This window comes from Lissotriton helveticus, chromosome 12 (genome assembly GCF_964261635.1).
Source record: "Lissotriton helveticus chromosome 12, aLisHel1.1, whole genome shotgun sequence".
NCBI lineage: Eukaryota > Metazoa > Chordata > Amphibia > Caudata > Salamandridae > Lissotriton > Lissotriton helveticus.
This window is the reverse complement of record NC_136073.1, coordinates 131,212,416-131,226,354: the sequence shown is the minus strand read 5'-3', so window position 1 is coordinate 131,226,354 and position 13,939 is coordinate 131,212,416. Positions and strand designations below refer to the sequence as shown.

Here is a 13,939-nt window from a genome sequence, read left to right as displayed (position 1 = left end):
TGATCATGGGTCACTGAGGTCAGTTTCAATAATTCCTCAAAAACCTAACCATGCAGTCCCCCCTAACTGTGTAGTTATCTTGCTTTACTGCTGTTTGTGTGATTAGCTGGGAGGAGCTCACGGCAGCATCCTCCCTATAAAAGTGTAGATGGACCGCTCCTTAACTTTTTCTTGCTTCACATGCAGATGGCTTGAGGAGGTACAGGGGAGATGCAGGTCTAATAGACAGAATAGAAGATCTGCGCCAGGTGTGTTTCTCTGCATTGGTGTACCATCACAGGCCCACAAGTGTATGTGTGATCTTTGACTTCTGGCAGTTTACAAGCAGGCGGCCAGGAAACGGTTTCAGCCTATCAACCACTGAGGAGACAAAGCCTTTGTATAAGGAATGAGGAAGCAATGAACACATTCAGCCTATCACTGGAGTTCCCTGAGTGTTTCGAATTATAAATTCTCCATGTCACTGTATGTTATTGATCCCAAGTAGCTCGCCGTGATCGTATAGTGGTTAGTACTCTGCGTTGTGGCTGCAGCAACCTCGGTTCGAATCCGAGTCATGGCATTGTGGTTGGTAATGTCACAGCAGTTGGGTTTTTCTTTTACAGAATTACCAAATGTACCAGGTGTTTTTGTAAAATGTCTATTAAAAACAGATCCTTTAAAATATTTAAACGATCTACTGACAAATTATTTAAACACACATGATTATAAGATGTAGCCTTATTTTTGTTTTTAGGAGAGAATGTGCCTGCTGAAAAAAACATTATTTTTAAAAAGTGCATTGCAGGATATCAGGAATTTGCTGTGGCACACCTTGAAAACTTTCATACAGATTATTTGCACAAAACTTACAGTTAGTTGTTGTGGCCGAGTGGTTAAGGCGATGGACTAGAAATCCATTGGGGTCCCCCCGCGCAGGTTCAAATCCTGCCAACAATGAGAAGCTTTTTAACATCGGCTACAATTTCAGAAGTTAACCTTTAGAATTTCTTCCATGTCAGTTTTATAAATAGGTGGCTTATTTTGGTGTCACTATTGCCCTTTCACATATTTATTATCGCTACCCCTTTCATATCTTTGCTATAACTCTCGTCCTACATTAGCGCTGGTGCAAACACTTCAAATTATTATACCCTGGCTCTCTCAGTCATACCATTGATGCACTTGAAACTTACTTTACCAATAAAAGAAGCAAATAGAAAAATAAAACAAAAGTGCTTGCTGGATTAGGCAAACACACTTCATAAAACTGCATTTTCTTTTCTATTCTCCCCGTGTTACAAGCTTAACTGCTCCCTGTGTAATTTCTCTTAGCCTGCTGTCCCAGGAAGAGAATTTTATCTACAGGCTCTTTCCGTGTTTTTTTCCTAGTCTTTCTTTCCCTTTTCTTAGATTTGTAACTGTTCCTTTATGTGCTCTATTTAGGCGCAATTAATCTCATTTGAGCTCCTTGTACCTGCTGCTGTTTTCTCCACACTTCATACTGCCTTTTCCCTCTTTCTCTCTTTCTCTGAGGTTGGTGGCTACTTTCCAAAGCTTCTGATGCCCCAATGTTCCTTCATCTTGTTGTCAGACGTGAATTGGAAAAGCAACCAAATTAACAAGCCTTTACCACTCATACATGGCAGAGGTTTATACTTTAATTCAATGAGCTAAGAAAAGCGTGTTGTGGGGCCCCTACGAGCCATGGTGCTTGCTTCATCATAATTGGGCGCGCAGTCATTAGCCACAGCTCTGATCATGGGTCACTGAGGTCAGTTTCAATAATTCCTCAAAAACCTAACCATGCAGTCCCCCCTAACTGTGTAGTTATCTTGCTTTACTGCTGTTTGTGTGATTAGCTGGGAGGAGCTCACGGCAGCATCCTCCCTATAAAAGTGTAGATGGACCGCTCCTTAACTTTTTCTTGCTTCACATACAGATGGCTTGAGGAGGTACAGGGGAGATGCAGGTCTAATAGACAAAACAGAAGATCTGCGCCAGGTGTGTTTCTCTGCATTGGTGTCCCATCACAGGCCCACAAGTGTATGTGTGATCTTTGACTTCTGGCAGTTCACAAGCAGGCGGCCAGGAAACGGTTTCAGCCTATCAACCACTGAGGAGACAAAGCCTTTGTATAAGGAATGAGGAAGCAATGAACACATTCAGCCTATCACTGGAGTTCCCTGAGTGTTTCGAATTATAAATTCTCCATGTCACTGTATGTTATTGAGCCCAAGTAGCTCGCCGTGATCGTATAGTGGTTAGTACTCTGCGTTGTGGCTGCAGCAACCTCGGCTTGAATCCGAGTCACGGCGTTGTGGTTGGCAATGTCACGGCAGTTGGGTTTTTCTTTTACAGAATTACCAAATGTACCAGGTGTTTTTGTAAAATGTCAATTAAAAACAGATCCTTTAAAATATTTAAACGATCTACTGACAAATTATTTAAACACACATGATTATAAGATGTAGCCTTATTTTTGTTTTTAGGAGAGAATGTGCCTGCTGAAAAAAACATTATTTTTAAAAAGTGCATTGCAGGATATCATGAATTTGCTGTGGCACACCTTGAAAACTTTCATACAGATTATTTGCACAAAACTTACAGTCAGTTGTTGTGGCCGAGTGGTTAAGGCGATGGACTAGAAATCCATTGGGGTCCCCCCGCGCAGGTTCAAATCCTGCCAACAACGAGAAGCTTTTTAACATCGGCTACAATTTCAGAAGTTAACCTTTAGAATTTCTTCCATGTCAGTTTTATAAATAGGTGGCTTATTTTGGTGTCACTATTGCCCTTTCACATATTTATTATCGCTACCCCTTTCATATCTTTTCTATAACTCTCGTCCTACATTAGCGCTGGTGCAAACACTTCAAATTATTATACCCTGGCTCTCTCAGTCATACCATTCATGCACTTGAAACTTACTTTACCAATAAAAGAAGCAAATAGAAAAATAAAACAAAAGTGCTTGCTGGATTAGGCAAACACACTTCATAAAACTGCATTTTCTTTTCTATTCTCCCCGTGTTACAAGCTTAACTGCTCCCTGTGTAATTTCTCTTAGCCTGCTGTCCCAGGAAGAGAATTTTATCTACAGGCTCTTTCCGTGTTTTTTTCCTAGTCTTTCTTTCCCTTTTCTTAGATTTGTAACTGTTCCTTTATGTGCTCTATTTAGGCGCCATTAATCTCATTTGAGCTCCTTGTACCTGCTGCTGTTTTCTCCACACCTCATACTGCCTTTTCCCTCTTTCTCTCTTTCTCTGAGGTTGGTGGCTACTTTCCAAAGCTTCTGATGCCCCAATGTTCCTTCATCTTGTTGTCAGACGTGAATTGGAAAAGCAACCAAATTAACAAGCCTTTACCACTCATACATGGCAGAGGTTTATACTTTAATTCAATGAGCTAAGAAAAGCGTGTTGTGGGGCCCCTACGAGCCATGGTGCTTGCTTCATCATAATTGGGCGCGCAGTCATTAGCCACAGCTCTGATCATGGGTCACTGAGATCAGTTTCAATAATTCCTCAAAAACCTAACCATGCAGTCCCCCCTAACTGTGTAGTTATCTTGCTTTACTGCTGTTTGTGTGATTAGCTGGGAGGAGCTCACGGCAGCATCCTCCCTATAAAAGTGTAGATGGACCGCTCCTTAACTCTTTCTTGCTTCACATACAGATGGCTTGAGGAGGTACAGGGGAGATGCAGGTCTACTAGACAGAATAGAAGATCTGCGCCAGGTGTGTTTCTCTGCATTGGTGTCCCATCACAGGCCCACAAGTGTATGTGTGATCTTTGACTCCTGGCAGTTCACAAGCAGGCGGCCAGGAAACAGTTTCAGCCTATCAACCACTGAGGAGACAAAGCCTTTGTATTAGGAATGAGGAAGCAATGAACACATTCAGCCTATCACAGGAGTTCCCTGAGTGTTCCGAATTATAAATTCTCCATGTCACTGTATGTTATTGAGCCCAAGTAGCTCGCCGTGATCATATAGTGGTTAGTACTCTGCGTTGTGGCCGCAGCAACCTCGGTTCGAATCCGAGTCACGGCATTGTGGTTGGCAATGTCACGGCAGTTGGGTTTTTCTTTTACAGAATTACCAAATGTACCAGTTGTTTTTGTAAAATGTCTATTAAAAACAGATCCTTTAAAATATTTAAACGATCTAACGACAAATTATTTTAACACACATGATTATAAGATGTAGCTATATTGTACCTACTGACATAAATTATCGTTCTTGAACCTATTTGCGGTGGGGGAATGGAGCTCTCCCCCATGCCAATCAGAATGCAGATGAATGCAGTTGCAGTTGAGTGACCTGTGTTGTGGCTGTCTAGAGGGAATGCACAAATGCAGCTGTCTCGCAGCCCAATCCAGACGTCAATTGGAGACAGGTTTTCAGGCAAATAGAGCAGTAAGTGCAGAGAAATGCTCACTCTCTAAAAATGGCATTTATAAAATAGTAAAGTTAAATCCAACCTCACCAGTAAATAGGATTTATCAATAAATAAATAAAGCTTCTCCTCTCTGATATGGAATTACCCCCCTAAAAGTATAAGGGAATACCCAATGCTAACCTATGAGAGGGGCAGACCTCACAGTAGTGAAAAATGTAATAGACTGTTTTGTACTACCAGGACATGCAAACTACCACAGTACATGTCTTACCTTTTACTTACATAGCATTATGCCCCTAGGACTACCTAGGGCCTACCTTTTGGTTAATTATATGTAATATAATTGGAGTTTAAGGCTTGGCAAGTAGTTTTAAATGGCAAGTCGAAGTGGCAGTACACTGCAGCACAGGCACTGCAGTAGCAGGCTTGAGACAGGTTTGAAATGATACTTTTTTGGGCGGCACAATCACTTCCTGGGTATATGGTATACCACTTTACAAGGGGCTTTCAAGTCAATGAAATCTGTCAGTCAGGTATACTCCAATTACACACATGATTAGGGAAGAAGCACGTGCACTTCAGCACTGATTAGTAGCAATAAAGTGATCAGAGTCCTAAGGCCAACAAAAAGATACAGCAAAATGCGTAGGTGAAAAGCAATAAGGTAGGGTTGAGGCCACCTTAAGAATGCAAGGTCTAACAAAAACAAACTAAGGATAACATGAGTAAAACATCAGGTTTCTCTACGGCATTTGGTGAGACAAGTGTGCCTTCTTTTATCTTCCATAAATGCAATCTTTCCCTGACCCCTTTATTATATAGCTCTTCAAGTAAAAAAGATAAAGCACTTACAAAGGAGCCTCAAATACTCAAAGATGGTAGACTTCTGTAATATGGGCCATAGACTAAAAGCAGCACGAAAACAGAGTGCTATAGGGTCCCAAAAACTTGAGTGCCACATGAGAGTATGCATGAAAGCCTATCCTTTTCCAAACTAGAGATATACTCATGCAATTTTTGTTTTTAGGAGAGAATGTGCCTGCTGAAAAAAACATTATTTTAAAAAAGTGCATTGCAGAATACCAGGAATTTGCTGTGGGACACCTTGAAAACTTTCATACAGATTATTTGCACAAAACTTACAGTCAGATGTTGTGGCCGAGTGGTTAAGGCTATGGACTAGAAATCCATTGGGGTCTCCCCACGCCGGTTCAAATCCTGCCAACAACGAGAAACTTTTAACATCGGCTACAATTTCAGAAGTTAACCTTTAGAATTTCTTCCATGTCAGTTTTATAAATAGGTGGCTTATTTTGGTGTCACTATTGCCCTTTCACATATTTATTATCGCTACCCCTTTCATATCTTTGCTATAACTCTCGTCCTACATTAGCGCTGGTGCAAACACTTCAAATTATTATACCCTGGCTCTCTCAGTCATACCATTCATGCACTTGAAACTTACTTTACCAATAAAAGAAGCAAATAGAAAAATAAAACAAAAGTGCTTGCTGGATTAGGCAAACACACTTCATAAAACTGCATTTTCTTTTCTATTCTCCCCGTGTTACAAGCTTAACTGCTCCCTGTGTAATTTCTCTTAGCCTGCTGTCCCAGGAAGAGAATTTTATCTACAGGCTCTTTCCGTGTTTTTTTCCTAGTCTTTCTTTCCCTTTTCTTAGATTTGTAACTGTTCCTTTACGTGCTCTATTTAGGCGCCATTAATCTCATTTGAGCTCCTTGTACCTGCTGCTGTTTTCTCCACACCTCATACTGCCTTTTCCCTCTTTCTCTCTTTCTCTGAGGTTGGTGGCTACTTTCCAAAGCTTCTGATGCCTCAATGTTCCTTCATCTTGTTGTCAGACGTGAATTGGAAAAGCAACCAAATTAACAAGCCTTTACCACTCATACATGGCAGAGGTTTATACTTTAATTCAATGAGCTAAGAAAAGCGTGTTGTGGGGCCCCTACGAGCCATGGTGCTTGCTTCATCATAATTGGGCACGCAGTCATTAGCCACAGCTCTGATCATGGGTCACTGAGGTCAGTTTCAATAATTCCTCAAAAACCTATCCATGCAGTCCCCCCTAACTGTGTAGTTATCTTGCTTTACTGCTGTTTGTGTGATTAGCTGGGAGGAGCTCACGGCAGCATCCTCCCTATAAAAGTGTAGATGGACCGCTCCTTAACTTTTTCTTGCTTCACATACAGATGGCTTGAGGAGGTACAGGGGAGATGCAGGTCTAATAGACAGAATAGAAGATCTGCGCCAGGTGTGTTTCTCTGCATTGGTGTCCCATCACAGGCCCACAAGTGTATGTGTGATCTTTGACTTCTGGCAGTTCACAAGCAGGCGGCCAGGAAACGGTTTCAGCCTATCAACCACTGAGGAGACAAAGCCTTTGTATAAGGAATGAGGAAGCAATGAACACATTCAGCCTATCACAGGAGTTCCCTGAGTGTTTAGAATTATAAATTCTCCATGTCACTGTATGTTATTGAGCCCAAGTAGCTCGCCGTGATCGTATAGTGGTTAGTACTCTGCGTTGTGGCTGCAGCAACCTCGGTTCGAATCCGAGTCACGGCATTGTGGTTGGCAGTGTCACGGCAGTTGGGTTTTTCTTTTACAGAATTACCAAATGTACCAGTTGTTTTTGTAAAATGTCTATTAAAAACAGATCCTTTAAAATATTTAAACGATCTAACGACAAATTATTTAAACACACATGATTATAAGATGTAGCCTTATTTTTGTTTTTAGGAGAGAATGTGCCTGCTGAAAAAAACATTATTTTTAAAAAGTGCATTGCGGGATATCAGGAATTTTCTGTGGGACACCTTGAAAACATTTTTATACAGATTATTTGCACAAAACTTGCAGTCAGTTGTTGTGGCCGAGTGGTTAAGGCGATGGACTAGAAATCCATTGGGGTCCCCCCGGGCAGGTTCGAATCCTGCCAACAATGAGAAACTTTTTAACATCGGCTACAATTTCAGAAGCTAACCTTTAGAATTTCTTCCATGTCAGTTTTATAAAGAGGTGCCTTATTTTGGTGTCACTATTGCCCTTTCACATATTTATTATCGCTACCCCTTTCATATCTTTGCTATAACTCTCGTCCTACATTAGCGCTGGTGCAAACACTTCAAATTATTATACCCTGGCTCTCTCAGTCATACCATTCATGCACTTGAAACTTACTTTACCAATAAAAGAAGCAAATAGAAAAATAAAACAAAAGTGCTTGCTGGATTAGGCAACACACTTCATAAAACTGCATTTTCTTTTCTATTCTCCCCGTGTTACAAGCTTAACTGCTCCCTGTGTAATTTCTCTTAGCCTGCTGTCCCAGGAAGAGAATTTTATCTACAGGCTCTTTCCGTGTTTTTTTCCTAGTCTTTCTTTCCTTTTTCTTAGATTTGTAACTGTTACTTTACGTGCTCTATTTAGGCGCCATTAATCTCATTTGAGCTCCTTGTACCTGCTGCTGTTTTCTCCACACCTCATACTGCCTTTTCCCTCTTTCTCTCTTTCTCTGAGGTTGGTGGCTACTTTCCAAAGCTTCTGATGCCCCAATGTTCCTTCATCTTGTTGTCAGACGTGAATTGGAAAAGCAACCAAATTAACAAGCCTTTACCACTCATATATGGCAGAGGTTTATACTTTAATTGAGCTCAGAAAAGCGTGTTGTGGGGCCCCTACGAGCCATGGTGCTTGCTTCATCATAATTAGGCACGCAGTCATTAGCCACAGCTCTGATCATGGGTCACTGAGGTCAGTTTCAATAATTCCTCAAAAACCTAACCATGCAGTCCCCCCTAACTGTGTAGTTATCTTGCTTTACTGCTGTTTGTGTGATTAGCTGGGAGGAGCTCATGGCAGCATCCTCCCTATAAAAGTGTAGATGGAACGCTCCTTAACTCTTTCTTGCTTCACATACAGATGGCTTGAGGAGGTACAGGGGAGATGTAGGTCTACTAGACAGTATAGAAGATCTGCGCCAGGTGTGTTTCTCTGCATTGGTGTCCCATCACAGGCCCACAAGTGTATGTGTGATCTTTGACTCCTGGCAGTTCACAAGCAGGTGGCCAGGAAACAGTTTCAGCCTATCAACCACTGAGGAGACAAAGCCTTTGTATAAGGAATGAGGAAGCAATTAACACATTCAGCCTATCACAGGAGTTCCCTGAGTGTACCGGAATATAAATTCTCCATGTCACTGTATGTTATTGATCCCAAGTAGCTCGCCGTGATCGTATAGTGGTTAGTACTCTGCGTTGTGGCCGCAGCAACCTCGGTTCGAATCCAAGTCACGGCATTGTGGTTGGCAATGTCACGGCAGTTGGGTTTTTCTTTTACAGAATTACCAAATGTACCAGTTGTTTTTGTAAAATGTCTATTAAAAACAGATCCTTTAAAATATTTAAATGATCTAACGACAAATTATTTTAACACACATGATTATAAGATGTAGCTATATTGTACCTACTGACATAAATTATCGTTCTTGAACCTATTTGCGGTGGGGGAATGGAGCTCTCCCCCATGCCAATCAGAATGCAGATGAATGCAGTTGCAGTTGAGTGACCTGTATTGTGGCTGTCTAGAGGGAATGCACAAATGTAGCTGTCTCGCAGCCCAATCCAGACGTCAATTGGAGACAGGTTTTCAGGCAAATAGAACAGTAAGTGCAGAGAAATGCTCACTCTCTAAAAATGGCATTTATAAAGTAGTAAAGTTAAATCCAACCTCACCAGTAAATAGGATTTATCAATAAATAAATAAAGCTTCTCCTCTCTGATATGGAATTACCCCCCAAAAAGTATAAGGGAATACCCAATGCTAACCTACGAGAGGGGCAGACCTCACAGTAGTGAAAAATGTAATAGACTGTTTTGTACTACCAGGACATGCAAACTACCACAGTACATGTCTTACCTTTTACTTACATAGCATGATGCCCCTAGGACTACCTAGGGCCTACCTTTTGGTTAATTATATGTAATAAAATTGGAGTTTAAGGCTTGGCAAGTAGTTTTAAATGGCAAGTCGAAGTGGCAGTACACTGCAGCACAGGCACTGCAGTAGCAGGCTTGAGACAGGTTTGAAATGATACTTTTTTGGGCGGCACAATCAGTTCCTGGGTATATGGTATACCACTTTACAAGGGGTTTTCAAGTCAATGAAATCTGTCAGTCAGGTATACTCCAATTACACACATGATTAGGGAAGAAGCACGTTCACTTCAGCACTGATTAGTAGCAATAAAGTGATCAGAGTCCTAAGGCCAACAAAAAGATACAGCAAAATGCGTAGGTGAAAAGCAATAAGGTAGGGTTGAGGCCACCTTAAAAATGCAAGGTCTAACAAAAACAAACTAAGGATAACATGAGTAAAACATCAGGTTTCTCTACGGCATTTGGTGAGACAAGTGTGCCTTCTTTTATCTTCCATAAATGCAACCTTTCCCTGACCCCTTTATTATATAGCTCTTCAAGTAAAAAAGATAAAGCACTTACAAAGGAGCCTCAAATACTCAAAGATGGTAGACTTCTGTAATATGGGCCATAGACTAAAAGCAGCACGAAAACAGAGTGCAATAGGGTCCCAAAAACTTGAGTGCCACATGAGAGTATGCATGAAAGCCTATCCTTTTCCAAACTAGAGATATACTCATGCAATTTTTGTTTTTAGGAGAGAATGTGCCTGCTGAAAAATACATTATTTTAAAAAAGTGCATTGCAGAATACCAGGAATTTGCTGTGGGACACCTTGAAAACTTTCATACAGATTATTTGCACAAAACTTACAGTCAGTTGTTGTGGCCGAGTGGTTAAGGCGATGGACTAGAAATCCATTGGGGTCTCCCCGCACAGGTTCGAATCTTGCCAACAACAAGAAACTTTTTAACATCGGCTACAATTTCAGAAGTTAACCTTTAGAATTTCTTCCATGTCAGTTTTATAAATAGGTGGCTTATTTTGGTGTCACTATTGCCCTTTCACATATTTATTATCGCTACCCCTTTCATATCTTTGCTATAACTCTCGTCCTACATTAGCGCTGGTGCAAACACTTCAAATTATTATACCCTGGCTCTCTCAGTCATACCATTCATGCACTTGAAACTTACTTTACCAATAAAAGAAGCAAATAGAAAAATAAAATAAAAGTGCTTGCTGGATTAGGCAAACACACTTCATAAAACTGCATTTTCTTTTCTATTCTCCCCGTGTTACAAGCTTAACTGCTCCCTGTGTAATTTCTCTTAGCCTGCTGTCCCAGGAAGAGAATTTTATCTACAGGCTCTTTCCGTGTTTTTTTCCTAGTCTTTCTTTCCCTTTTCTTAGATTTGTAACTGTTCCTTTATGTGCTCTATTTAGGCGCCATTAATCTCATTTGAGCTCCTTGTACCTGCTGCTGTTTTCTCCACACCTCATACTGCCCTTTCCCTCTTTCTCTCTTTCTCTGAGGTTGGTGGCTACTTTCCAAAGCTTCTGATGCCCCAATGTTCCTTCATCATGTTGTCAGACGTGAATTGGAAAAGCAACCAAATTAACAAGCCTTTACCACTCATACATGGCAGAGGTTTATACTTTAATTCAATGAGCTAAGAAAAGCGTGTTGTGGGGCCCCTACGAGCCATGGTGCTTGCTTCATCATAATTGGGCGCGCAGTCATTAGCCACAGCTCTGATCATGGGTCACTGAGGTCAGTTTCAATAATTCCTCAAAAACCTAACCATGCAGTCCCCCCTAACTGTATAGTTATCTTGCTTTACTGCTGTTTGTGTGATTAGCTGGGAGGAGCTCACGGCAGCATCCTCCCTATAAAAGTATAGATGGACCGCTCCTTAACTTTTTCTTGCTTCACATACAGATGGCTTGAGGAGGTACAGGGGAGATGCAGGTCTAATAGACAGAATAGAAGATCTGCGCCAGGTGTATTTCTCTGCATTGGTGTCCCATCACAGGCCAACAAGTGTATGTGTGATCTTTGACTTCTGGCAGTTCACAAGCAGGCAACCAGGAAACGGTTTCAGCCTATCAACCACTGAGGAGACAAAGCCTTTGTATAAGGAATGAACACATTCAGCCTATCACTGGAGTTCCCTGAGCGTTTCGAATTATAAATTCTCCATGTCAATGTATGTTATTGAGCCCAAGTAGCTCGCCGTGATCGTATAGTGGTTAGTACTCTGCGTTGTGGCTGCAGCAACCTCGGTTCGAATCCGAGTCACGGCATTGTGGTTGGCAATGTCACGGCAGTGGGGTTTTTCTTTTACAGAATTACCAAATGTACAAGTTGTTTTTGTAAAATGTCTATTAAAAACAGATCCTTTAAAATATTTAAACGATTTAACGACGAATTATTTAAACACACATGATTATAAGATGTAGCCTTATTTTTGTTTTTAGGAGAGAATGTGCCTGCTGAAAAAAACATTATTTTTAAAAAGTGCATTGCAGGATATCAGGAATTTGCTGTGGCACACCTTGAAAACTTTCATGCAGATTATTTGCACAAAACTTACAGTCAGTTGTTGTGGCCGAGTGGTTAAGGCGATGGACTAGAAATCCATTGGGGTCTCCCCGCGCAGGTTCGAATCCTGCCAACAACGAGAAACTTTTTAACATCGGCTACAATTTCAGAAGTTAACCTTTAGAATTTCTTCCATGTCAGTTTTATAAATAGGTGGCTTATTTTGGTGTCACTATTGCCCTTTCACATATTTATTATCGCTACCCCTTTCATATCTTTGCTATAACTCTCGTCCTACATTAGCGCTGGTGCAAACACTTCAAATTATTATACCCTGGCTCTCTCAGTCATACCATTCATGCACTTGAAACTTACTTTACCAATAAAAGAAGCAAATAGAAAAATAAAACAAAAGTGCTTGCTGGATTAGGCAAACACACTTCATAAAACTGCATTTTCTTTTCTATTCTCCCCGTGTTACAAGCTTAACTGCTCCCTGTGTAATTTCTCTTAGCCTGCTGTCCCAGGAAGAGAATTTTATCTACAGGCTCTTTCCGTGTTTTTTTCCTAGTCTTTCTTTAGCTTTTCTTAGATTTGTAACTGTTCCTTTACGTGCTCTATTTAGGCGCCATTAATCTCATTTGAGATCCTTGTACCTGCTGCTGTTTTCTCCACACCTCATACTGCCTTTTCCCTCTTTCTCTCTTTCTCTGAGGTTGGTGGCTACTTTCCATAGCTTCTGATGCCCCAATGTTCCTTCATCTTGTTGTCAGACGTGAATTGGAAAAGCAACCAAATTAAATAGCCTTTACCACTCATATATGGCAGAGGTTTATACTTTAATTGAGCTAAGAAAAGCGTGTTGTGGGGCCCCTACGAGCCATGGTGCTTGCTTCATCATAATTAGGCATGCAGTCATTAGCCACAGCTCTGATCATGGGTCACTGAGGTCAGTTTCAATAATTCCTCAAAAACCTAACCATGCAGTCCCCCCTAACTGTGTAGTTATCTTGCTTTACTGCTGTTTGTGTGATTAGCTGGGAGCAGCTCATGGCAGCATCCTCCCTATAAAAGTGTAGATGGACCGCTCCTTAACTCTTTCTTGCTTCACATACAGATGGCTTGAGGAGGTACAGGGGAGATGCAGGTCTACTAGACAGTATAGAAGATCTGCGCCAGGTGTGTTTCTCTGCATTGGTATCCCATCACAGGCCCACAAGTGTATGTGTGATCTTTGACTCCTGGCAGTTCACAAGCAGGCGGCCAGGAAACAGTTTCAGCCTATCAACCACTGAGGAGACAAAGCCTTTGTATAAGGAATGAGGAAGCAATTAACACATTCAGCCTATCACAGGAGTTCCCTGAGTGTACCGAATTATAAATTCTCCATGTCACTGTATGTTATTGAGCCCAAGTAGCTCGCCGTGATCGTATAGTGGTTAGTAGTCTGCGTTGTGGCCGCAGCAACCTCGGTTCGAATCCGAGTCATGGCATTGTGGTTGGCAATGTCACGGCAGTTGGGTTTTTCTTTTACAGAATTACCAAATGTACCAGTTGTTTTTGTAGAATGTCTATTAAAAACAGATCCTTTAAAATATTTAAACGATCTAACGACAAATTATTTAAACACACATGATTATAAGATGTAGCCTTATTTTTGTTTTTAGGAGAGAATGTGCCTGCTGAAAAAAACATTATTTTTAAAAAGTGCATTGCAGGATATCAGGAATTTGCTGTGGCACACCTTGAAAACTTTCATACAGATTATTTGCACAAAACTTACAGTCAGTTGTTGTGGCTGAGTGGTTAAGGCGATGGTCTAGAAATCCATTGGGGTCTCCCTGCGCAGATTTGAATCCTGCCAACAACGAGAAACTTTTTAACATCGGCTACAATTTCAGAAGTTAACCTTTAGAATTTCTTCCATGTCAGTTTTATAAATAGGTGGCTTCATTTGGTGTCACTATTGCCCTTTCACATATTTATTATCGCTACCCCTTTCATATCTTTGCTATAACTCTCGTCCTACATTAGCGCTGGTGCAAACACTTCAAATTATTATACCCTGGCTCTCT

At 41.1% G+C, this 13,939-nt stretch overlaps 8 non-coding genes across 8 annotated transcripts; all 8 read left to right on the top strand.

Annotated features, from left to right (window-relative positions):
• The first annotated feature begins 857 nt into the window (after positions 1-857).
• On the top strand, positions 858-939 carry TRNAS-AGA (transfer RNA serine (anticodon AGA)). Its single transcript has one exon. It is a non-coding gene; the product is annotated as a tRNA-Ser (tRNA).
• Positions 940-2,592: 1,653 nt separating this feature from the next.
• Positions 2,593-2,674, top strand: TRNAS-AGA (transfer RNA serine (anticodon AGA)). The gene has a single exon. It is a non-coding gene; the product is annotated as a tRNA-Ser (tRNA).
• A 2,855-nt stretch (positions 2,675-5,529) lies between these two features.
• TRNAS-AGA (transfer RNA serine (anticodon AGA)) lies at positions 5,530-5,611 on the top strand. Its single transcript has one exon. It is a non-coding gene; the product is annotated as a tRNA-Ser (tRNA).
• Positions 5,612-6,896: 1,285 nt separating this feature from the next.
• Positions 6,897-6,968, top strand: TRNAH-GUG (transfer RNA histidin (anticodon GUG)). The gene has a single exon. It is a non-coding gene; the product is annotated as a tRNA-His (tRNA).
• Positions 6,969-7,265: 297 nt separating this feature from the next.
• Positions 7,266-7,347, top strand: TRNAS-AGA (transfer RNA serine (anticodon AGA)). The gene has a single exon. It is a non-coding gene; the product is annotated as a tRNA-Ser (tRNA).
• A 2,850-nt stretch (positions 7,348-10,197) lies between these two features.
• On the top strand, positions 10,198-10,279 carry TRNAS-AGA (transfer RNA serine (anticodon AGA)). The gene has a single exon. It is a non-coding gene; the product is annotated as a tRNA-Ser (tRNA).
• Positions 10,280-11,554: 1,275 nt separating this feature from the next.
• Positions 11,555-11,626, top strand: TRNAH-GUG (transfer RNA histidin (anticodon GUG)). Its single transcript has one exon. It is a non-coding gene; the product is annotated as a tRNA-His (tRNA).
• A 295-nt stretch (positions 11,627-11,921) lies between these two features.
• On the top strand, positions 11,922-12,003 carry TRNAS-AGA (transfer RNA serine (anticodon AGA)). The gene has a single exon. It is a non-coding gene; the product is annotated as a tRNA-Ser (tRNA).
• Positions 12,004-13,939: the final 1,936 nt, after the last annotated feature.